General features: G+C 37.4%; 1 pseudogene; it reads right to left on the reverse strand.

The window, feature by feature from the left end:
• Positions 1–18914: 18914 nt before the first annotated feature.
• On the reverse strand, positions 18915–23237 carry LOC123890290 (annotated as a pseudogene).
• Positions 23238–24079: the final 842 nt, after the last annotated feature.

Consider the following 24079-nt stretch of genomic DNA (forward strand, 5'->3'; position numbering starts at 1 on the left):
TGGTGTCATGCTGAAGATGGTGACGTGTGAAGTGACAATCAATCTCAATATGTTTTGTACTTTCATGGAAGACTGAGTTGTGGGCAATTTGAATTGCACTCTTGTTATCACAATACATAGGAGTTGGTTGAGAAAGAGAGATACCCATATAAGAAAGTAGCCAACGCAACCAAACTATTTCAGTGGTGGTGGATGCCATAGCACGATACTCAGCTTATGTAGAAGAGTGGGAAACAATGTCCTGTTTTTTACTCTTCTAAGAGATGAGAGACTCTCCAAGAAAAATACAAAATCCTGTGGTAGATTTGCGGTCAGTAGGATCACCAGCCCAATCAGCATCAGAGTAAGCACATAACTCCAAGGAAGAAGATGAGGGGAATAAAAGGCTCTAAAACTGAGTTCCCCGAAGATAACGCAAAATACGAAGCACAGCTGTCCAATGTACTGTAGTGGGAGAAACAACAAACTGACTAACAACATGCACTGCATAAGCAATATCAGGTCTAGTAATAGTAAGATACATCAGGCTTCCAATCAAAGTACGATATAAAGTGGGGTCTGCTAGAGGAACCCCATAAGAGGGAGCATATTTCACATTCAGCTCAAGCAGACTATCTATTGCTCGATTATCAGAGAGGCGAGCTTGTTCTAGAATGTTGTCAATGTACTTGCTTTGAGATAGAAGATAACCTTTACGAGAGTAGGCAACTTCAATCCCCAATAAATATCGAAGAGGGCCCAAATCCTTCATCTCAAATCTTTCAGCTAACTGTAATTTTACCTCATCAATTCCATCAACATCATCACCTGTAATAATCATATCATCAACATATAAAGATAGTATGATACGTCCATGAGAAGTTATCCTAACAAATAAACCAGAATCATAATCACTAGAGCGAAATCGAAGAGATGAAATCACACTTGAGAACTTTTCAAACCAAGCTCGCGGAGCTTGTTTCAAACCATATAAAGCTTTCTTCAACTTACAAATTTCCCCCTGATTATGAAAAACACCTGATGGAGGTACCATATAAACTTCTTCTTTAAGATCACCATTTAAAAAAGCATTTTTAACGTCCAATTGAGATATATGCCACTGACGAACAGACGCAACAACAATAAGAGTGCGAATGGTAGTCATCTTGGCCACAGGAGCAAATGTTTCTTCATAATCCATACCATATTGTTGTGAGAATCCCTTAGCCACAAGACGGGCTTTGTAACGCTCAACTGACCCATCAGATTTGGTTTTAATCTTATATACCCAACGAGACCCAATAGCACGTTTTCCTGGTGGAAGAGGTACTAAGTCCCAAGTATTTGTCTTGTGCAAAGCAACAAGTTCCTCTGCCATAGCCTTTTGCCAAAGAGGATCAAGACTAGCTTCTTTATAGGAGGACGGTTCAGACAAACTATGAATAGAGGTTAAAAAAGAAGCAAAAGTAGCAGAATAATTTGAATAAACAAATCAGGCAATCGAGTAGACTTACGTTCACGAAGAGGGTAACAAGGAGGTGGGGGAGGTGGTGGTGGAGGAGGAGGAGGTGTAGGAGGGACAACAATCATAGGAGGTTGTTGAGTGGCCATTGGGACAGAAGGGACATCTGCATCTGGAGTAGCACTAATATCATCGCTAGAGTTCTCAATATTAGTTAGTTCAGACCTGCTAGGAGTATGAGAAAATGAGGAAAGAGAGTAATATGAAATATGCTCAAGAAACACAACATGCCGAGAAACATACAATTTGTCACTTGAAGGATCATAACAGCGATAACCCTTTTGACCAACTTCATAATAACCAAGAAAAACACATATTGTAGAACGATGAGACAATTTATTACGATCTACTTGAGGACGAAGTACAAAGCAAGTAGAACCAAAGACCTTAAAAGAAGAATAATCAGGACAAGAACCATACAATTTTTCAAAGGGAGACAAACCTGAGGTGACAGATGACGAAATTCTATTAATGGCATGAACGACGGTGAGAATTGCTTCGCCCCAAAATTCACGTGGAACAGAAGCAGACAACAAAAGGGAACGAACAGTCTCAACAATATGACGATGCTTCCTTTCAGCAATGCCATTTTGTTGAGGAGTATCAGTACAAGAAGTCTGGTGAATAGTACCATCATAAGCAAGTAACTCAGAGAATTTATTAGAAGTATATTCACCACCTAGATCAGAACGGAAACATTTTATAGTAGCATTATGTTGGGTTTTAACCATAGCACGGAACATATGATAAATGCTAAAAAACTTTGAACGATTTTTCATAAGATAAACCCAACAATAACGAGTATGATCATCAATAAAAGAGACATAATATTTAGATCCACCTTTAGTAAGAATCGATGATGGACCCCAGACATCAGAATGAACCAAGTCAAAAGGTGCACTGGACACATAAACACTTTTATTAAATGGCAAGACAGAAAATTTAGCAAGTTTGCATCCACAACAATCAGAAATATCACTAATTTGCAACTTTCCTAAAGCTCTAGTAGAGACTAAGTATTTTAATCTAGATGCAAAAACATGACCAAAACGAGAATGCCACAAATAAAAGTTAGAAGATGATAAATTGAAACGAAAAGACGATAAATCAACATTGGAAATTGAAGTTGATGCTGCAGTATCTGGAACTCTCAACTCATCCAGAACATAAAGCCCCCCTTGTCTATGACCTGTCCCAATCAACCTCCCAGATTGTGGATCCTGCACATAACAATGAGTGGAAGAAAACATAACCGAGTAACCAGAATCACATAGTTGACTAATAGAAACAAGGCTCATGGTGAGATTAGGAATATAATAAACATCAGAAAAAGACAAATTAGATGTGGACACTGACCCTATTCCTGCTAACGACATAGGAGTGCCATCAGCAGTCATAACCGACATAGATGATGTAGGATTTAAAGACAAAAAAGACTTACAATCATACGACATATGATGTGATGCTCCAGAATCAAATATCCATATAGAAGAAGATATACTTGACAAGGTAGAGGGATTCAAACCTTTAACATAAGAGACAGATGTGGCATGAGGCTGAGCAGCAAGAAAATTTTGGAACTTCTCAGCAATATCAAACACTAGTGAAGTAGTCTCGTGTGAGTATATAAGACCAATACCATAACTAACAGGGAGAGGAGCAATAGAAGCAGCCATATCAAATACAAGAATTCACAATTTTTCAATCCGATGTCTTAGAACAAAATAAAGTAGTGCTTAATTGCTAACCAACAATAAGCCTTCAAACAAATCAGCCTTCAAACAAAATCAGCCAAAGGAGTTTAACATCACCCACCAAGTTTTCAATTCCAATTGAAACAATTAAACAAACACTTCATAGGCAAGACAAATGATGTAGTGGGGTTACCAAGTTTTCACAAACAAATCGAATTGAAACAAGAAAATAAATTCTTCACCAAATTGAGTGGAATTACCAAGTCTTCACAAAAAAAAAATCCAATTGAAACTACAAAACAAATTCTTCACAACAATCAGTGATTTGGGATTCTCATACTATCATGCTCTATTTTTTTTATTGCATATTTTTTTAACACATCACTTTATGAGACAATCAACCAAGCTCTTTGATACCATGTAACGGTGAACATATAGAAATAAAGAAGAAGAACAACAAAGGAGAAGAGAACACCCTTTAGCTTAGGGTTTCAATCATATGAGCAAAGCTTAATGAAACAATAGTACAATAGAGTATATAAACTAGAAATTAGAAAAGAATAAACTACCCTAATAATAATATAATTATTATCTAACAAAGTCGACATCAATAATAATTTAAAAAATGACATAATTCAGTGTAATCATAAAAATCGATGTTGTGTCAGTGTCTAACATGGGACACGACTAATATAAAGAGTGTCCGTGGTTCGTAAATGTAGTTTTCCTCTTTGGTCCTATAAACCTCTATGTATTTAAAGCACTAATTTTACAAGTAGTTTTATGAGTGTATTAAGTATAAGTTGGAACTTGGAAGTACTACATTGAATAAAAAGGAAAAAGTCTAGCAAAATATAAGTGATAGATGAAGATGTGATGTTGCATTTACTTGTATGGTTGTTCAAATGTCAATATGATGATCCTTATACTCTGATGAATATGGGAGGAGATTGTCTCCATTGAAATTATTCTCCCATGAAATCAGAGCCATTGATTTTATTTTTTCAAGTTTGTTATTAATTAAAAAAAATAAAAATAAATGGCAAAGATCATAACTTTATTCCCTCCAGCGGAATACTCACGGAGACAATCCATACCCTATGAATATGGATCACAACGACACCAATTTTTCTTCTTCTTTCCAATGGATCATTACGAAAGGGGATGAATCAATGATATAATGATTACCTCTTGAAGTGCATTACAAAAATGGATTTTAATTTTTGTTTCTTCCATAATTTTGTACATAATTATAACTAAAACATAGTTTCATCGCAACCATACACTAATCAAATATTTCATACACAACCATTAATACAAAATATCATAAAAAGTATGATGGAATTAAATATCTCTCGGCAAATTGAAACAATATTACCTACCAAAACACTAACAATATATAACGAGACACTTGTTAATAAATATATTGTTGGTGTAAGCCCTATAGGCCAATTATTTATGATTGCATGATACTTGTATTGAATAATTCATTTATTAAATAAAGGCTCTTTTTTATTATGTTTATGTGTTAAAATAATAAAGTCCCTAGAATAGTTAGTTCGTTAAGTGGAACGTTAAGTATGACTTAATCGTGAGAATTCATTAAACATAAGAACACAATTCTTAAAGCATCCGTAGTCAAGCTTTAAAGTGAAATGGGATAACATTAAAGCATAGAGGCTATTATGTTGGTAGACTGATGATCACATCTCACGGATCATAGATAAAGAGTTATCAAGTCTTCACATAGATATAAATGTTAAGGGTAACATTTGTATCGGATTGACCCACCGTGAGAATACTACATAGTGTGTTATGAAATGTCATAAGATATTCTCATAGTGATAAGTGGTGTATTCCACCCTTCGACCTGAAATCACTATGTACCCTAGATGTAGGAGTGTATTACCTTGTTGTCATTCAAACGTTATCCGTAACAGGATGACTATAAAGTTGGTTGATGGGTATTCCACGAATCATGCTGAGGGACATGAGTGACCTAGATGAAATTTGCCCCTCCTACATAACAGGAGATATGTCTATGGGCCCAATATTGAACTTAGCAAGGGTGACATACTATGCCTTGTGTTCAATATAGACATAGGGTAAAAGGGTAATTATACACAAGATATTTATCACGGAAAGGTTTGTCAGATCACGTGAAATTCTTGTGACTTGGGTAGCAGTGATGTGTTGCTAGATACCGCTCACTGTTTATAATATTGAGATTAATATTATTGCCAATGTCATAGGAACCTACATGGTCACACACATAAGGACAGTTAATGACGGGAGAAATAAGTATGACTTATTAGTGGGGTGCGATTAGTAACAGTAGGTTATTGGGCTTGCGAAGTCCAATAACCGCTTTGGCCTGAAGACAACATAAGAAGCTCTATAAATAGAGCCTTATGCAATTCAGTCTTTGTGTTACACACATAATCCGAATTTTGGAGAAACCCTAAAATTCTCTAAAACCCTAACTGCACTAAATCTCCCTCTACCGTCGTCTTGCAGCTAGCACTAAGAGGTGAACGAAAACTGTTCGTGTGGACCGGCTAGAGGTGCTGCGATCGTGCGGTGCTTATGATCAACTCAGAATCGAGGAATTTGTTCTTCAAAGGTAATAACCGAAACCCTGATCATGTCCATTCGCAAGGATCCATCGAAGGAAAATTTTAATTTCCGCTGCGTTTTACATCTCTGTTTTGCTACGATTTTCCTTCAGTGGTATCAGAGCCACTTGTGAAACCATGAATCGGTTTGTTGCTTATTACTGTTTTATTAATATGGTTTTGAATCGGTATTAATAATAATAATAACAAGGATTAATAAAATTTGATTGATCGGTTTTAAAATATATATGTGATATATAATTCTGATACGACGCGTCGGTGTATGTGATACACTGATCGTGTCATTCATTTGAATGTTTAAGTGATTGGCGTTTAATTTGGATGATTGTGAGCGTGAGCTTCGGAACCGTTCACGGTGAAGCATCATATATCCGATCGTCCATCTAGAACTAGCAGTCCTGAAACGTTTTGATGTATGACCGTTGTATTAGGGTTCATAACAATGTAAGTGTTATGTTGTTATGAAAACAGAAACGGCTAGGGTTCATATCCGAGCATCAAACGTTGATGCAATTAGGGTTTGTATCCTGAAACAGAATACAAGTGTTGTGCTCATTAAGTGATCAATCATGGTATTTTATTAATTGGGCTGATTTAATGATAATAACTATGTGTTTATTGTTATTGAATTGCATGATGAATGGTTATGGCCTTAGTCCTTTTATTTTGTTTTGTTTGGGATTTTAAATACGGCCTGCGTGTCGTGCCTCTCTTATATCTCTTGATGTAATTCTCTTCTCATCTCATACTCACTCGCATGTAACGCGAGTATTCTTATAGTAATGTAATATAAAATTAGTAAACAGGACAGGAAGGACAGCCATGGAGATCTAACTCGGAGAAGCATAGATCGTTCTTAGGAATAGCATAGGTTCTCTCATTGGCTTGAGGGAACAACATTTCGCTAGGGGCCATAACCATGTCATTTTATTATATTATGTATGTTGATGCATGTTATGATTGGAGTGACGTTATTGTATGTAAGCCGTGGTGAGGTGAGATCTAATTAAATAAAAACCCTCAAAAGAATCTATATTAAGTTTTATGCTTTCCAAATAATAGCACCCTTCAAGATCAATATCGATCAATGTAGGTTTTGCCAACGTAAAGTGCATTGTCTATATTGATAAGTTGCGGTGAGGTAACCAGTTTACCAGATTGCTATTCATTGGGTCTAACTTAACTAAAAGAAATATAATATGATTATATGATTTTAGAAGCAAGTGTTAGGTTACTCCATATGATGGATTAAAATAAGTGTTATTCACCCAACGGAAAGGATATGTGAGTTGTATGAGATACAATTGGAAATGAGTTTCCTACCTAAAATAACTATGTTTTGTGTAATCAGTCCAACGCTGACTTAGAACATAGTAAAATATGGATCTTATTCCCACTAGAAAATCTTCCAACGGGATTTTCCGAATCAAATGTCGAGGGTCATTTGTTTTGAGTAAAATAGTGGGAGGCGCATGTTTAATTAAAGGCCTAATTAAATATGACTTAAAATTATTTAATACTTATATATTCACTTTCTTATAATGTAGATCACCATGACAAACAACAACACATCAAACAGTATTATGCGAAGCATTCTTGACAAAGAGAAATTGTCTGGGACAAATTTTCTCGATTGGCATCGTAACTTGAGGATAGTCCTCATGCACGAGAAAAAACTGTATGCTATAGAGGAACCTCAGCCTGACCCTGAGGAGGAACCTGCTGCCAATGCTCCTAAGACTCAAAGGGACGCTTATCAGAAGCGTGTTGATGATGCCTTGGATGCAAAATGTCTCATGCTGGCTACCATGACCTCAGAGCTTCAGAAGCAACATGAGGAAATGAATACGTTCGATATGATCGAACACTTGAAAACGCTTTACCAAGAGCAAGCCAGAATTGAGAGGTTTGAGGTTTCCAAAGCCCTTTTTCAAGCTAAGCTAGCTGAAGGATCTCCTGTAAGTCCACACGTGCTCAAGATGATTGGGTACGTGGGGAACTTGGCAAAATTGGGATTTCCACTCGGTGATGAGCTTGCAACTGATCTCATCCTGCAATCGTTGCCGGAGAGCTTTAATCAGTTTGTGCTGAACTTCACCATGTCAGACATGGAGAAAACTCTACCACAACTATTAAACATGTTGAGACAAGCTGAACAAAACATGAGATCAAAAGGGAAGTCGAATCAAGTTCTAATGATCGGCAATGGGAATCACAAGAAGGGCAACAAAGGAAAGGGCGGAAAAGGGAAGGGCAAGGAAGTTGCCAAACCTAAACCTAACCCTAAAGCTTTGAAGCCTAATGGTGGCATTGCAAAGGAGAGTAAGTGCTTCCACTGTAACAAGACTGGACATTGGAAGAGGAACTGCCCAAAATATCTGGAGGACAAGAAGAATGGAATAGAGAGTTCCAACTCAGCAGGTATCTTTGTTATTGAAATTAATTTATCTACTTCTTCTACATGGGTATTAGATACCGGATGTGGTTCTCACATTTGTACTAATGTGCAGGGGCTGCAAAGGAGTAGAGATTTGACTAAAGGAGAAGTCGACCTACGAGTGAGAAATGGAGCAAGAGTTGCCGCATTAGCTGTAGGAGTTTTTAATTTGACTTTACCTTCTGGTTTAATAATACAGTTAGAGAACTGTAACATCCCAATATTTTTATACTTATATGTCCTTTTGGTAACTTTTATTAAAGAAATATAGTCTATGAATTTTAACTAATTTTAAGTCTATTCTATTCTAATATATCTTATTCATTTATTTATTTAGGCTTAATTAATAAAATGGTCCCTTAAAGACATTTTTGGTTTCAAATTGGTCCCTTAAAGAAAAAAAGGTCCAAATAGGTCCCTTAAAGAAAAAAAAGTCCGAATAGGTCCCTTAAAGACATCTCCGTTAATCAGTTTGGTCCCTAAAAAGAGGTCTAAATAGGACCAAACTGATTAACGGATATGTCTTTAAGGGACCTATTCGGACTTTTTTTTCTTTAAGGGACCTATTTGGACCTTTTTTTCTTTAAGGGACCAATATGAAACCAAAAATGTCTTTAAGGGACCATTTTACTAATTAAGCCATTTATTTATTTATATATGCTTCTCCAAACAAGTCCATTCACGGTATACCCTCTTCTAGATTGCATCTAACATCTTAAGAAAAAGAAGAGACTAATCTCTTTCATTGTATCCATAAAAAAATAAATAATTGGTACTATTTAAATTCTTTTTAATTGCTTTCATCCCTCATAATACAGTCAACATATATAGCAATTACCTCCTCACACTTGATGACAATTATTTTCCTTATTTCCGCAATCGCAATTACAAGTCATGAATCATTTATTCATTTAACGTTTTTTTGGGCAATGGTTTTAAAGAGCATTTGTTACCTCAATTAATTATTTTAATCACTCTTCCTTACACAGCTTTCACATATTCAAAGTCTACCTACTTCCTCTAATTTAAATAGCATAGGATATATCATGTGAGCATTAAGCCATGCTCAAACCCCTTGTACGCATAAACTCTTTCTTTCTAAGTCCATCGGTTCTTCTTAAACAGAGAAAACCAATCCCTTTGATTCCCATATATTTTTGGGTACCAAACTAAAGGTTAAACCGTTCTTTGTACAAGCAACGCGTGGAATGCCAAAGAGTTTTGTGTTAGACTAGGAAAACACCTAAGGTAAGGGCAGTTTCCTCCATACAAGTTACTATGCATGAATTTGGTTGTATTGAAATATTGTATGATGATAGCCATGTGTGTGTGTTTTTTTTCTTTCAAATATTTGTGAATACATGATTTTTGGAATATTAGTGATGGTGTGAGTAGACATGACATGAACATTCATTTTTGTATGTGGTGCTCCAGCCTTGTGCGTAAGGGGGTACGTGATTATCTTATTTTTTGTGGTGCTCCAGCCTTGTGCGTAAGGGGGTACGTGATTATCTAATTTTTGTGGTGCTCCAGCCTTGTGTGTAAGGGGGTACGTGATTTTCCCCATTGGTATGGGTGACTATATCCGGATCATTTAGAATAAGAGCATGCATTGTGTTATTCTTTTTCAATGGCGTTTATGTGTGCTTTGATTTATGCTCTATTTTATACAGCTAAGTTGTGTTTGGTTTTCTTGATATGGGCGATGGGAAAAGAATACTGACCCTTACCACTACAGGTACAAAGCTTGAAGATGAGTATTGTTGGTGTGACGAATCGTTGCGTGCGCGGGGAAACAAAAGAGGGTTTTTAATTAAATGTAATATAAATATTTGACGTTGATGACTTGTAATATTTTTGTATCCAATAAATATTCTTTACTTTTAATTCAATAATTTTGATATCTCTAATTTTTTAATAAAATATTACTGCTTTGTTTTGTGATAAATTATAAATATGGTTAAAAGAAAAGTAGTATTTTTTTTGAAATAATATGATTAGACGTAATGTCTTGGATCAAAATCCGGGGCGTTACAAGAACTGTTTTTATGTACCTGTCATTAGCAGGAATATTATCTCTGTTTCTTGTTTGGATAAACTTGACTTTTCATTTATAATAAAGAACAATTGTTGCTCTATTTATTTAAATGATATCTTTTATGCCACGGAACAAATGAGTAATGGATTATATATTCTTGATCTTGAAATGCCAATTTATAACATTGATACAAAAAGGATTAAACCTAATGAGTTAAATCCTACATACCTTTGGCACTGTCGTTTAGGCCATATAAATGAGAAACGCATTTCCAAGCTCCATAAAGATGGGCTCTTGGATTCATTTGATTATGAATCTTTTGAATCATGCAGATCTTGCTTATTGGGAAAAATGACAAAGACCCCATTCACTGGTAAAGGTGAAAGGGCAAGTGATCTCTTGGCTCTCATACATACTGATGTATGTGGACCATTGAACACACATGCTAGAGGAGGTTTTCAATACTTCATCACATTTACTGATGACTACAGTAGATATGGATATGTGTATCTAATGAAGCATAAATCCGAATCCTTTGAAAAGTTCAAAGAATTTAAAAATGAAGTACAAAACCAACTAGGAAAGAAAATCAAAACCCTTCGATCAGATCGAGGAGGTGAGTATTTAAACCTAGAGTTTCATGACCATCTAAAAGAGTGTGAGATCCTATCCCAACTCACTCCTCCTGGAACACCACAATGGAATGTTGTATCTGAGAGAAGAAACCGAACCCTTTTGGACATGGTACGGTTAATGATGAGTCACGCTGATCTTCCAATCTCCTTTTGGGGACATGCTCTATTAACAGCAGCTTATACACTTAACCGTGTTCCTTCTAAAACGGTTGAAAAGACACCATATGAGATATGGAGTGGCAAGAAACCACATATGTCTTACTTAAAGATTTGGGGTTGCGAAGTTTATGTAAAACGTCAAATTTCTACTAAACTTGAACCTAAATCTGTCAAGTGCTTCTTTGTGGGATATCCAAAAGAGACGAAAGGATATCACTTCTACAATCCTTCTGAGGGCAAAGTGTTTGTCGCTCGAACAGGAGTATTCCTAGAAAAGGACTTTGTTTCCAAAGGAATCAGTGGGAGGAAAGTAGATCTTGAAGAAATTCACGATCCACAAAGTAATGACACACCAATGGAGGAACAAGAGCAGGATGCACAAGATGTTGTGACAGAGAATCCTGCTCATGTAACACAAGAACCACGTAGGTCCAACAAGATACGTCAAGAACCTGAAAGATATGGACATCTCATATCGGAACAAGGTGATGTATTACTCATGGATCAAAATGAGCATGTGACTTACCAAGAGGCCATTACTGGCCCTGAATCTGAGAAGTGGCTTGAAGCCATGAAATCTGAAATGGATTCCATGTACACAAACCAAGTTTGGAACTTGGTGGAAGCTCCTGATGGGGTCAAGCCCATAGGATGCAAATGGGTCTTCAAGAAGAAGACGAACATGGATGGAAAGGTACAGACCTATAAAGCGCGATTGGTTGCTAAAGGTTTCAAACAAATTCATGGCGTAGACTATGATGAAACCTTTTCACCAGTCGTGATGATTAAATCCATTCAGATCTTACTTGCCATCGCCGCATACTATGATTATGAAATTTGGCAGATGGATGTAAAAATTGTCTTCCTTAATGAGAGTCTCCTTGAGGATGTGTACATGACACAACCTGAAGATTTTTGCATTCCAGGTGAAGCCAAATAGATATGCAAATTACAGCGATCAATCTACGGATTCAAGCAAGCTTCCAGAAGTTGGAATCTTCGTTTTGATGAAACTGTGAAACAGTTTGGATTCATCAAGAATGAAGATGAACCTTGTGTTTACAAGAAGGTTAGTGGGAGCATAGTCGTGTTCCTAGTATTGTATGTAGATGACATATTACTTATAGGAAACGACATCCCTACATTGCAACAAGTTAAAACTTGGTTAGGGAATTGCTTTTCTATGAAAGATCTGGGTGAAGCAGCCTATATATTAGGAATAAGAATATATAGAGATAGATCTCAGAAACTGCTTGGCTTAAGTCAGAGTACATACATAGATAAAGTGCTAAGACGCTTTAATATGCATGATTCCAAGAAAGGATTCATTCCTATGCCGCATGGCTTGTGTCTTTCGAAAACACAATCCCCTTCGTCTAAGGAAGAAAGGGATCGCATGAGTAAGATTCCTTATGCATCGGCTATAGGATCTATCATGTATGCCATGATATGTACTCGTCCAGATGTTTCATATGCCTTAAGCGCAACGAGCCGATATCAGTCTGATCCTGGTAAGGCTCATTGGGTAGCTGTCAAGAATATCCTTAAGTACTTAAGAAGGACTAAGGACTCATTCCTAATATATGGAGGTCAAGAAGAGCTAAATGTAATTGGTTACACTGATGCTAGCTTCCAGACAGATAGAGATGATTTTAGATCGCAGTCTGGCTTTGTGTTTTGCATAAATGGTGGCGCTGTGAGTTGGAAGAGTTCAAAGCAAGATACAGTTGCTGATTCTACAACGGAAGCTGAGTACATTGCCGCATCAAATGCAGCAAATGAAGCTGTTTGGATAAAGAAGTTCATTACTGAACTTGGCATATTCCCTAGCATTGTGGATCCCATTGATCTGTTTTGTGATAACAACGACGCAATCGCACAAGCTAAGGAGCATAGATCTCACCAAAAGTCCAAACATATACTCAGGCGCTATCATCTTATTCGAGAAATAATTGATAGAGGAGATGTGAAGATATGCAGAGTACCAACACTCGACAATGCTGCTGACCCACTTACAAAACCTCTTGCTCAGCCGAAGCATGAGGGCCATACTAGGAGCATAGGTATTAGGAGTATGCCTGATTGGCTCTAGTGCTAGTGGGAGATTGTTGGTGTAAGCCCTAGAGGCCAATTATTTATGATTGCATGATACTTGTATTGAATAATTCATTTATTAAATAAAGGCTCTTCTTTATTATGTTTATGTGTTAAAATAATAAAGTCCCTAGAATAGTTAGTTCGTTAAGTGGAACGTTAAGTATGACTTAATCGTGAGAATCCATTAAACATAAGAACACTATTCTTAAAGCATCCGTAGTCAAGCTTTAAAGTGAAATGGGATAACATTAAAGCATAGAGGCTATTATGTTGGTAGACTGATGATCACATCTCACGGATCATAGATAAAGAGTTATCAAGTCTTCACATAGATATAAATGTTAAGGGTAACATTTGTATCGGATTGACCCACCGTGAGAATACTACATAGTGTGTTATGAAATGTCATAAGATATTCTCATAGTGATAAGTGGTGTATTCCACCCTTCGACCTGAAATCACTATGTACCCTAGATGTAGGAGTGTATTACCTTGTTGCCATTCAAACGTTATCCGTAACAGGATGACTATAAAGTTGGTTGATGGGTATTCCACGAATCATGCTGAGGGACATGAGTGACCTAGATGGAATTTGTCCCTCCTACATAACAGGAGATATGTCTATGGGCCCAATATTGAACTTAGCAAGGATGACATACTATGCCTTGTGTTCAATATAGATGATAGAAATTTAGCAAGTGTACTAAATAGTCGTCAAGTAGTATAATAAAATCGTTCTTTCCGCAGGGATTGTTGTAAATCAATTGTAAATTGAAGACATACTCATGTAAATTGACATAAATTGTAAAAGGGGGGTCTTGTTTGGTTTCAAGTTTAAATTTTTAAACTTTGGAGTTGCTTTGGTGTTTAGATTGATGTAAGAAAAACGATTGGTCCTTTTTGGGTCATCTAATTACTATTTCTCTTGGTAGTGTCATGTATGATAACGAATTATTCAAATTAGTTTCATGATTTGATTAAAACATAATTGATTATGCCCAATGTCTTGGTAACATAATCCTCTCTCATGATCATCAATCCCTAATTTCTTAGTAAGACCTATGATCATGTGAGGAAGAAAAACTTTAATCTTTTAATCTCAATTAACAATCCGAAATGTCTTAAGTGAAAGTTAATTGATTAATCATTCATAGATCGATGATTTATTCCTATTGTCATAGTAAAACAAATCATTGCAATCATCATATAAGTCGCGAATTCATACAAAGCATTAAGCACAAAGAACAATCAATAGAAACTAACTTCGTAATTCATTAATCATATCATATGACAATCACATAATTCAAGATCAAAAGTAATTAGAATCACCTAAGGACCAATCATGAGAATTTAGCTAGACATTGCAAATTCAAAAATTACATCAATTAAAATGAAAGAAAGCATGATTACAAGAAGAATCTTGATGTGTTTCCACACTGGAATCCTTGCTTGGTCGCTCTTGATCCTCCAAAATCGCTCCAAATGCTGTTCTTAGTGTCAAAAATTCGATAATGATCCAGATCTGATGTTTCCCTTTTATAAAACTGATCAAAAATAACGTTTTCCGCTTGAGGCACAGAATTTCCGCCCCAGGCGTAAGAAGTTTCGTTTTAGGCACAAGAAATTCGCCTGAAACGGCAAAACAGTGAGCAAACCAGCTTCTTCAGCAAAATTTCCGCCCCAGGCGCAAAAATTTCCGCCCTAGGCGTAAAAGTACTATAAAATCCACCAATTTTCATTTGCTATCTTCCTTCGCATGTAGCTTTGAGTCAATGTCTTATTCTTCATGATTTAAGTCAAAAACCTCTAAAAACACTTGAAAATGGTCTTTATTTCCATGTAATGACTAACGTCATCACAACCCCAAACTTGAACTTTTCCTTGTCCTCAAGGAATATCTCAATCTCTAGGAAAACAAAACACTACCTCAATCCATTTGGCTAGACAAACTCAAACCCAATCAAGTTAGACGTAATTTGCATGATATTTCAATGATCAATTTCGTCATGATTCAAATACACACAGTTTCAAATTTAGGCAAAACAAAGAGCATCAAACAAAGATTGACCATACTTAATTTCTTCACACCCTCACCGACTCTCCTGTTTAAGGGTAATATAATCACTCAATCAACACATCATAACTAGACTACTATAAATTTGCAGACATTCTCAAAAATCAATCACCATGTCATGAGCACACACATTAGAGGACTTTTAAAGGTTATAACGTGGCCTGGTTAAAAGGTGGATGGTGGCATTTCTGGTAAGTGAGTAAAAAAACTTGAAGTTAGATACCACTAAATTGAATAGATACACACCCCACCCTACTTTGTAAGAATTGATACTAGAGAACAATTTTCTTTCACAAAATTTTCTTTCAAGGAATTCTTTTTGTTTTCAAGAAGATCACCATGATTATTATTATTATTATTATTTTTTTTTTTCGAACTTCTTTTCTCGGTGAACTTTTGAATTTTTTTCTTTCATAATAATTTTTTTTTAGTTCTCTAGTATACCCACCCCAAACTTAAATTGTTGCTAGTTCCAAAAGCAACCCCAAACTTAGTGACATGCATTGTGCAAAAACCACTAAAGGTATCTAATTCTCCAAGAAAATCATTTTTTTTATTTTTTATATTATTTTGATAACTTGGGTCAGATAACAAACAAACATTTTTCTTTAAGCTCAAAAGGGGTTAAACAAAGGATAAGCAATGATAAGGGTGGCTAGAACAGGCTCAAGGTACCAAACAACTTGCCTCGTGTGTACATCACAACAATAAATCAATTAAAGAGAACATGCGCAAATTCTAGAGACATAGCTAAGTGTGGAATTCTCATAATCATCAAAAGAAATCAGTGTTTGGGCTCAAAATCTCACGGTTTTGCTGAATTAAACTATGGTCAAAATTTGTGAGAGTCCCTAAGTCTTGCCTAAATTATCACTATGATGCATCAGAAACAATCAAAAACATCACAAATTCATATCACGCATTTGGTCAACAATTTTGAATCTAAGATGATAGCCAAACAAATTTCAAATAGTGTGAGGTTTTCAGAAAGACTAAGACATTCAAGGAAAACAAAACGACTAGCTCAAGTACTTATTATAGACCAAAATCAATTATGCAACAATTTCAACAAAAGAATCATAACACACAGGCCAAAAAGAATTCATAGAGGAGGAGAAGGAAAGTAAAGGTGAATGGCACAAAACCTCAATCCTGCTCAGGCATGTTATGATCATGATCAAAACGAGGCAGATTTCCAGGAAATTGCATTGATGAAGACCCTCCTTCATCTGGAAGGCCAGCTGCCCTCCTTTGGCGAATGTAGGTAGCACGGTTCATTTCATGTGTAGCCGCCATGCTCCTAACTCTTTGATTGTAGGCTTCATTAAAATCATGCATTGTTGGATATCTCGGATAGAAATATGCCGGACCTTGCTCTCGGTAACACATGGATTCTTGCCATAAGGCGGATGAAGTGTCATAGTGGTCCGCCATATCAATGCCCTGTTGAGTACTCATATCCATCTTCCACACCATATCAGCAATAACATTCGCATCAAATTGCGGAGCTGGAAAACTCTCCATTTCCGGAGCTTGTGGCATGTCATGGTGCATCATATTTTCAACATTCTCCTCCCTTTCTTCACCTCCTCCCTCAACCGTGTAATCCATCACATCATCCACATCAGCAAATGGAATAAATATCTTCCCGAAAGTTTTTCTTCTAACATCTCTCACAAAAGCCGTAGTGACTTTTCTAGGTTCTTCAATATGATCATCATTAAAAACAGCAACATTTTGATCAAGACAAAGTTTTGTGATCAAACAGAGATGTGTCAGACTATATGAACCGGGATCTTTCTGGATAAGTGAAGCCAAATCATCACTCAAAATTGTGCCCAAATCTATGTCTTCACCTAGCAAGATAGCTTGAAGTGCTAGTCCTACATCCATAGCAATCTCAGAATTGTTCCCACTTGGCTCCACGTTGTTTAGCCAAAATTCAGCCCAAATCCGTGGAATATCCAACAAATGAGCGGTTTTAAACCGCTGGGGTGGGAGCTGTCTAGATGGTCTCACCCATATACTTCCAGGTGCAGTCAACTGAGATTTTAATGCCTCACGTTTATCCGATGCCATGGTTGCCCTATTCTCACGTCTATGTTTCAAAACACAAAATTCAGGAACAACAAAATTAAACACCCTATTGATAGCTTCCGGGGAATAGTCTACATCTACCCCGCGTACTTTAGCAATTCGCGGTGAGACATTTTTCACTCGCCATGCATTACTCAGAAATTCTAATGCCATAGTACGATTCCCAGACCTAAGACAAAAATTAAATTCATACCAATGCCTGTTGCGGAATTCTGCTTCAATTAACCGATATGCTAACACTTCATCCGTGAGGCGCCTTTCGGGTTTAAAATCCTTACTTTGGAGAGTCTGATACCGATTGAATGCCGTTTGACGAATAAAGCGTGACCGAGGAATTTCAGTCACAACCGGTGGTGGAGGAGGCGGTGATTGCTCTCTAGGCGGTGACGGTGGAGGAGAAGGTGAAGGTGACGGTGTAGGAGTTCGGGCTACTCTCCTTTTTTTCACCACCTTTGATCTTGATTTTGAAGACCCAACTTCAACTTCTTTGTCTTTTGAAGATTTTTTGAATATGTTCTTCATGGTGAGAAAGGTAAAGATTGAGAAGGGTAATGGTTTATGGGTGATTGATGGAAAAGATGAAGATTTATGGTGGTTTTGGGTGAATTTTCGTGTAGGGTTTTGAAGGGTATTTTATGGTGAAATTTTGGGAATTATGGTTTTAGGGTGAAAGATGTAAGGATTGGTGAGGGTAGTGGTTGTTAGATGAGGTTTGTGGTGGTTATTGATGAAAAAGATGAAGATTTATGGTGGTTTTGGATGGAATTTGATATAGATTTAATGGTGGGTTTTTGGTTTTGGGTTTTGGAAAAAAAAATCGAAGAATTGGTTGTTGTTGATGATGGGTTTTGGAGAATAGAGTTGGATGGAAGAAATTTTCGTGGGTTTGGTGTTATGGGTGTGAGAGAGGTTGTTGTTTTAATGGGGTTTTGAAGGATTTGGGAGGTTTGGGTTCAAGAGGGTTTTGAGATTTGAGGGTAGAATTTGTGAAAAAGAATAGGTGAATTTGTTGTGGTTGTTGTTTTAATGAAGGATTTGTGTTGGGTTTGAAGGTTTGGATGGTTGTTAATGGAGGATTTGTGTGAGGAAGAAGATGAAGTTTTGTGAGAAAGGATAAGATTTGTTGAAGGAGATGATGTTTGAGAGAAAGAAAGAGGGTTTCACGTTTCCTTTTCGCCTAAAACGAAGCTTTTTACGCCCCAAACACAACTTCTTCCGCCCCAAACGGCAAAACAGTGAGCAAATGATTTTTCTTCAGAATTTTTACGCCTGAGGCGTAACTCTTTCCGCCCCAAACGGCAAAACAGTGAGCACCACTTTTTATTCATTATTTTTGCGCCTTAGGCGTAATTTTTTTCGCCCCAAACGTAAATCACTCAGGATTTGAATTTTTCTGCTCCTTTCTTACACCTTAGGCGAAATTTTTGAGTCCCAAGCGTAAATTCCTGATTGTGACACTTTTCACACTCCTCTTTTTTTCAATTTGACCTGCAAAACACAAAATTTCAAAAGAAAAACTATTACGATTAAATAAAACCTTGGGTTGCCTCCCAAGCAGCGCTACTTTTAGCGTCATTAGCTTGACGGTCTCGAAACCTCAAGGGTCTTCGAAAAGTACTGCCACCTTGTGGCGATTAAAATCTCCTCCCTTATAAAACTTGAGTCTTTGTCCATTTACTTTGAAAGATTTCTCCTCCTCTCCTGGTGTAAAAATTTCCACAGCCCCGTGTGGAAAAACTTCCTTAATGACAAATGGACCAGACCACCGAGACATCAGCTTACCCGGGAACAACCTTAAACGAGAATTGAACAACAAGACTTGCTGTCCTTTCTTAAACTCCTTTCTTACCAACCCTTTATCATGATACTTCTTTGTTCTTGCTTTAAAAATCACGGCATTTTCATACGCTTGCATCCGCCATTCTTCAAGTTCATTCAGCTTAAGCAATCTTTTCTCACCTGCAAGACCTGCATCAAAATTTAAAAATTTCACAGCCCAATATGCCTTGTGTTCTAGCTCAACCGGTAGATGACATGATTTGCCATAAACTAGTTGGTACGGAGAGAACCCCAAGTGTGTCTTGAACGCGGTTCTATAAGCCCAAAGTGTATCATTAAGCTTCATTGACCAGTCTTTCCTTGAAGTAGAAACCGTTTTTTCCAGAATTTGTTTCAGTTACCGGTTAGATACTTCAACTTGTCCACTTGTCTGAGGATGGTATGGAGTAGCCACCTTGTGCTTGACATTGTATTTCTCCAGGACATTCTCCAAGTATTTGTTACAAAAATGTTTGCCTCCATCACTAATTAGAATTCTAGGAACCCCAAACCGAGTAAAAATATTTTCTTTCAGGAACTTCACCACGGTATGAGAATCATTTGCTTGGCAAGGAATAGCTTCCACCCATTTTGTAACATAATCTACACACACCAATATATGAAGGTTAGACCGTGAAGATGGAAAAGGTCTCATGAAATCAATCCCCCAACAATCAAAAGGTTCTACTTCGAGCATTTGGTTTAGAGGCATCTCATCCCGCTTTGAAACATTGCCGGTCCTCTGGCAATTATCACATCTTCTAGCAAACTCTACACAATCCGCAAACAGTGTTGGCCAAAAGAAACCACTTTGAAGAACCTTTGCTGCTGTTCGTGGACCACTGTGATGACCACCATATGGAGAACTGTGGCAATGCCACATTATGCTTTGCGCCTCTTCTTCATCAACACATCTATGGATTAAGCCATCTTGTCCCACCTTAAATAGGTATGGATCATCCCAAAAATAGAAGTTAGCATCTCTAAAGAATTTCTTCTTTTGTTGATAGGAATAGTCCTCCGGAATTTCATTTCCTGCTTTGAAATTAGCCATGTCAGCAAACCAAGGCCTTTTAGAAACCATCAGCAATTTTTCATCCGGGAACTCTTCGTTAATGCACTTCTCTTTTGTGGTCACCATTGGATTTTCTAACCTTGACAAATGGTCAGCGACCATATTCTCCACACCTTTCTTGTCTTTTATCTCCAAATCAAATTCCTGCAAAAGTAGTACCCACCTCAAGAGTCTAGGCTTTGAGTCGCCTTTTGTGAGGAGGTACTTAAGTGCCGAGTGATCTGAAAAAACAACAACTTTCGATCCAATCAGATAAGAGTGAAATTTTTCCAAAGCAAATACTATTGCAAGCAACTCTTTTTCAGTAGTTGTGTAATTGATTTGGTTTTCATTCAAAACCTTGCTTGCATAATATATAGCATGGGAAAATTTCGCATGTCGTTGGCCAAGCACCGCTCCAACCGCATAATCACTTGCATCACACATTAATTCAAAAGGGAGATCCCAATTAGGTGCAACGATTATGGGCGCGGTGACCAACTTTTCTTTAATTACAACAAAAGCATTCAGACATTCATCATCAAATTTAAATTCATTTTCCTTCACAAGGAGGTTACTTAAAGGCTTTGCTATTTTCGAAAAGTCTTTGATGAAACGCCGATAGAAACCGGCATGACCCAAAAAACTTCTCACTCCCTTAACATTAACGGGAGGGGGAAATTCCTTAATAACCTCTATCTTTGCTTGGTCAACTTGAATGCCCTTTGAAGAGATTTTGTGTCCAAGCACAATACCTTCTTTAACCATAAAATGACATTTTTCCCAATTTAAAACTAAATTGGTACTTATGCATCTCTTCAATACAGCATTCAAATTGGCTAAACATTTATCAAAAGACTTACCAAACACAGAAAAATCATCCATAAATACCTCGATTGTGTCCTCCATCATATCAGCAAAAATAGAAAGCATACACCGCTGGAATGTGGCCGGTGCATTGCACAACCCGAAAGGCATCTTCCGGTAAGCGAATACTCCAAAAGGGCAAGTAAAAGCTGTTTTCTCCTGATCCTCTAGGTCTACCACAACCTGATTGTACCCAGAATATCCATCCAAAAAGCAATAATAGGTCTGCCCTGCAAGCCTTTCCAACATTTGGTCCATGAATGGAAGAGGAAAATGGTCCTTCCTTGTTGCTGAATTCAACCGCCTGTAGTCTATACACATCCGCCACCTAGTGACGGTGCAAGTGGGTATCAGTTCATTTTTTTCGTTTCTCACGACTGTCATACCACCTTTTTTCGGGACCACATGGACAGGACTTACCCAAGCACTATCCGAGATTGGATAAATCATACCAGCTTCTAGAAGTTTAAGAACCTCTTTCTTTACCACCTGTTTCATGGTTGGATTTAGTCTTCTTTGAGGTTGCACCACAGGTTTGTATTCATCTTCCATTTTTATTTTATGCATGCAGAATCCGGGACTAATCCCTTTCAAATCAGAGATGCTCCAACCCATGGCTTCTTTATTTTCTCGCAAGACTCTAGTTAGTTTCTCTGCTTCCAAAGAACTCAACCTGCTGCTTATGATTGCCGGTTGTGAAGCATCTTCTCCTAAGAAAACATATTTTAAGTGAGGGGGAAGCTCCTTCAACTCCGGAATAGTAACTTTTAGGTCCTCCTTACCACTAGCTTTCTCTTCCACAGCATACACATTTTCAAAATCTTTTTGTGCTTCTTCTTCTTTACATGCTTCAAGTTGACGGAGACATATTTCGATCTCTTTGTCCCATTCCTCCTCTAGATCATCAATAGAATTTACAATTACTCTTTCTAAAGGAAAGGAAGGTGTTTCTTCAATTAGCACATCTTCAACCACCTCCTCTATCACATCAATCTTAAAACATTGTGGTTCATCATCATGATGCTTCATGGCTTTGAACACGTTAAACATCACATGTTCTCCATGTGTCCTTAACATAAGCTCTCCCATTTCCACATCAATCAACGCTCTCCCGGTAGCAAGAAATGGTCTACCCAACAACAATGGTTCTACATCTGCATCATCTTCCATATCAAGGATGACGAAATCAGCCGGAAAAACAAACTCAGCAACTCTTACCAAAACATCATGAAGTACGCCGTAAGGATGTACAATAGAACGATCAGCTAAAGAGAGCTGCATCTTTGTGGGTTTTGCAACAGCTCCGGGTATCTTCTTCATCATTGACAATGGCATTAGGTTGATGCTAGCTCCTAAATCACATAGAGCTCGACCAACGGAGATGTTACCTATTGAACATGGTATGGTAAAGCTTCCAGGATCCTTCTTCTTTTGAGGAAGTTTCTTTTGGATTATGGCACTACATTCCTCTGTCATTTCTACTGTGTCATCATCAAGAGGTTTCCGCTTCTTTGTCATAAGTTCTTTCATGAATTTGGCATAGACAGGCATCTGTTCCAACACTTCAGCAAAAGGAATGTTAATTTGGAGATCATGAAGCATCTTCATAAACTTTTTGAATTGTTGGTGATCATTAGCCTTTGCCTTCTTCTTGCGCGGATATGGCAATTTGGCATTGACAGAACTTTCTTTCTCCTCTACACCCTTGCCTCTCTTTTCAACTAACTTCTCCTCATTCTCTTTTTCAATTTTTTTGTCTTTCTCATCTTCAACTAACTCCTCTTTCTCAATCTCAATCATTTTCTCTAAGTCATTCTCAACTTCTCCCTCATTCTCATTTTCAACTTCTCCCTCAACATTATTTTTTTCTTTCACTCCCTCAACGCTAGACTCACTCTTTTTCTTCGTTACAATCTCAGGTGAAGGAACCACTCTATTTCTCAAGTTAATTGCCTTGCAACTTTCATTCCTCGGATTATCCTTTGTAGAACCTTCAAACCCATTATTTTGAGTAGCCGCGAATTGCCTTGACAATTGCCCAACTTGAGTTTCCAAGTTCTTAACTGAAGCTTCATGATTCTTGTTGGCAATATCTTGGTTGGCTTTCATTTGATCTTGGCTAACCTTCATAGCTTCGAAGTTCCCTTGAGTCACCTTTATGAATTGAGTAAGTGTATCCTCTAATTGAGAAGGTCTCCTTTGTTGAGAGTTTTGTGAAGAAGATTGTTGTTGAGATTGATTTGAGTTTTGATTTCCTCCCCAACCAAAGTTTGGATGATCTCTCCAACCTGGGTTTTAAGTGTTTGAATATGGATCGTACTTTGGGTTGTTCCTTTTGAAGTTGGCTAGGTACTTTGCCTCTTCTGACCCTTCAGGAAAACATTGGCCATTAGCATGCCCTTGTCCACAAAAATCACATTTCACTTCATTAGCTGCCATGACTGGCATTTGGGATATGGGAGTGCTAGTGAGGTGTTTCAACACAGCTGCCATTTGAGAATTCATCAATGTAGATTGGGCCAAAAGAGCAGTTTGAGTATCAAGCTCTAGCATGCCTGCCTTCTTCTTTGCACCACGGTCATTTTCAACTCTGTATTCATTTTGAGCCATGGATTCCACCAACTCTCTAGCTTGAGTTTGATTTTTATTTTTCAAAGATCCACCTGCCGATGCATCTAGAAACATTCTAGTTTGAGCTCTCAATCCTTGTGTGAAATGCTGCATTTGAGTATGACTATCGAGCCCATGCTTAGGACACTTCTTCAGGCACAGTTTGAATCTTTCCCAGGCATCATACAATGTTTCAGAGTCTCCTTGCTCGAAACTTGTAATGTCAGCTCTTCTTTCAAGATACTTATGAATTGGAAAGTACCTATCCATGAATTTCATCTCTAGCTCTTGCCAAGTAGTGATGATGTTAGGTGGTATTGTGTCCAGCCAGTCTTTAGCTCTTCCAGTTAGCGAGTACTTGA

The sequence above is a fragment of the Trifolium pratense genome, linkage group LG1 (assembly GCF_020283565.1).
Source record: "Trifolium pratense cultivar HEN17-A07 linkage group LG1, ARS_RC_1.1, whole genome shotgun sequence".
NCBI classification, from domain to species: domain Eukaryota; kingdom Viridiplantae; phylum Streptophyta; class Magnoliopsida; order Fabales; family Fabaceae; genus Trifolium; species Trifolium pratense.